The sequence below is a fragment of the Magnolia sinica genome, chromosome 19 (assembly GCF_029962835.1).
Source record: "Magnolia sinica isolate HGM2019 chromosome 19, MsV1, whole genome shotgun sequence".
NCBI lineage: Eukaryota > Viridiplantae > Streptophyta > Magnoliopsida > Magnoliales > Magnoliaceae > Magnolia > Magnolia sinica.
Window position 1 is genome coordinate 37,528,554 of NC_080591.1, and position 2,728 is coordinate 37,531,281.

The following is a 2,728-nucleotide window of genomic DNA, read 5'->3' on the forward strand; positions in this document are numbered from 1 at the left end:
TTTTAAAGTAGATTGTATGAAGGACGAGAGAGATGACTAAAGTCCTTTATGAATCGTCTATAAAATCTAGCGTGTCCTAGGAAGGATTGCATGTTACGTACGCTCTTGGGTAGAGGTAGGTTAGAGATAAGATCAATTTTTACCTTGTCTACCTCAATTCCCTTGGATGAAATTATGTGTCCAAGCACAATTCCCTTGGGAACCATAAAATGACATTTATCTTAATTCAAAACCAAATTCTTTTCCTCGCATCGCTTCAACACACATTTAAGATTTTCCAAATACTCGCTGAAGGATGGATCAAAGATAGAGAAGTCATCCCTGAAGACCTCTAAATATTGCACATCAAGTCAGAAAAAATACTCAACATGCATCGTTGTAAAGTGATGGGGGCATTACATAGTCTGAATGGCATCCTTCGGTAAGAAAATGTGCCAAAGGGACATGTGAATGTTGTCTTCTTTTAATCTTCAAGGGCTATCTCTATCTAATTGTAGCCCGAATATCCGTCAAGGAAGCAATAGTAAGAGTGACTGACTAGCCTTTCTAAAATTTGATCAATGAAGGACAAAGGAAAGTGGTCCTTCTTTGTGACGGTATTCAACTTCTTGTAGTCAATGCACATTCTCCAACTAGTAGTAACTCTAGTTGGCACGAGTTCATTGTCAGCATTGGCTACGATGGTGATTCCGGACTTCTTAGGAACTAATTGAGTTGGACTCACCCATTGACTATTGGATATAGGGTATATGATACCCACATCCAACAACTTATTTACCTCGGCCTTAACCACTTCTTATTTGGATTGAGTCGACGTTGTGGTTGTCGAGAGGTTTTCACTTTATCCTCAAGATGGATGCGGTGAGTACAATCAAAGGGTCAATTCCCTTGAGGTCCGCAATCGACCATCCAAGAACTCCTTTATGCTCAGTGAGAGTGGAAATGAGCAGACTCGCTTATTCTTTCTCAAGGTGAGAAGAGATCACCACTGGGTATGTCTAATCTTGACCTAAATAAACATATTTAAGATCGGCGGGCAAAGGTTTTAGGTCAAGCTTCAGTATTTTGAGGTTAGACGGTAGAGGCACTACATCAGTTTGGGCAATTTTTCAAATTGTAGCCTCCACCGGTTAACTTTAAGTACTGATGTAACATCAAGCAAGGCATCCATCTCCCTAATCATGTCATCATCTAAATCAAGGGAGTGGGCCAAGCACGTCTTTAGAGTGTCAGAATACAGAGTTAGGAGTGCTCTATCTTCCACGAAAGATTGATCATGTTAATGTCGTGGGTATCATCATCATCCTCTGGCTGTTTGTTCATATTGAAAAAGATGTTGAGCTCCAATGTCATATTTATGAAAGATAAATTCATAATTCCATTCTTACAATTAATTATAGCATTTGATGTAGCAAGGAATGGCGACCAAGAATGACGGGTATTTGAGTGATCACATCTATGATGGGTTGAGTATCCAGGATAATAAAATCTACTGGATAGTAGAATTTATCAACTTGGACCAACACATCCTCAATCATCCCTCTCGGTACACGAACCAAGCGATCAGCAAGTTGTAATGTGTTCCGAGTGGGTTTTAATTCACTTAAACCCAATTGTTCGTAAACTGAGTAAGGGATCATATTTACACTCGCCCCCAAGTCAAGAAGTGTGTGCTTAATCTGGTGGTTCCCAATTACACAAGTGATGGTTGGGCTATCGAGATCTTTGTATTTTTGTGGCACATCTTTCTTGAGGATGGCACTCACTTTTTCTATTAAAAAGATTTTCTTTTGTATGTTTTGCCGTCTTTTAATCGTACATAAATCTTTCAGAAATTTGGCATATGAAGGGATTTGTTTAACAGCATTTGATTGCTCATTCAATATCTCTTGAAAAGTAGGAATCGTTGGGCAATTCTCAGTTGTATGTATGTTACAAGGACAAATACCACAGACAACTTCCGCAGTCTTTTCAAGTTCTACCTTCTTAAGTTCCATGGCCTCGACTTTTCTTGTGAGTTTGGCCACTCTTCCATTTATATCATCTTCATCTTTTACAACATAAATTTCTCCCCTTTCCTTGGATTAAGTAGGCTTAGAAGTGGTAATTCTTGAAGAGGTATCCCATGATTGCGCATTTTCAACAAGTTTATCAAAATAATACCACGCATCATCAGCTTCCTTATTCATGAATTCCCCATTACACATCATCTCCACAAATTGGCACATGGGCGAGGTCAATCCTCAATAGAAAAAACTTGTTATATACCATGTTTTGTAGCCATGTTGTGGACATGAATTTATAAGATCCTTAAATCGCTCCCAACATTGGAAGAAGGTCTCATCCTCTTTTTGTGCAAAATTCATGATTTCTTTCCTTAAGGTATTTGTCTTATGATAAGGGAAGAACTTTTTAAGGAACTCCCTTGTCATCTCAGCCCATGTGCCACTGGACCTTGGTCTTAAGGAATGTAACCACGACTTAGCCTTTTCTCTCAAAGGGAAAGGAAACAATTTCAGTCTAACTGTGTCCTCAGACATGTTTGGGAAGTGTAATGTAGATATGATTTCATCGAACTCTTTCATATACAAGTGTGGACTTTTATATTCTAGTCCATGAAACTTAGGGAGGAGTTGAATTATCCCTGGTTTAATATCCACAGTTCGTACAATCAATGGAAATATCATGCAGGAAGGTGTACTCGCCCCCACCGGTTGTAAATAATCTC

The 2,728-nt window shown here is 38.9% G+C and overlaps 1 non-coding gene across 1 annotated transcript; it reads left to right on the forward strand.

The window, feature by feature from the left end:
* Window positions 1–2,277: 2,277 nt before the first annotated feature.
* On the forward strand, window positions 2,278–2,385 carry LOC131235938 (small nucleolar RNA R71). Its single transcript, XR_009166449.1, has one exon. It is a non-coding gene; the product is annotated as a small nucleolar RNA R71 (small nucleolar RNA).
* Window positions 2,386–2,728: the final 343 nt, after the last annotated feature.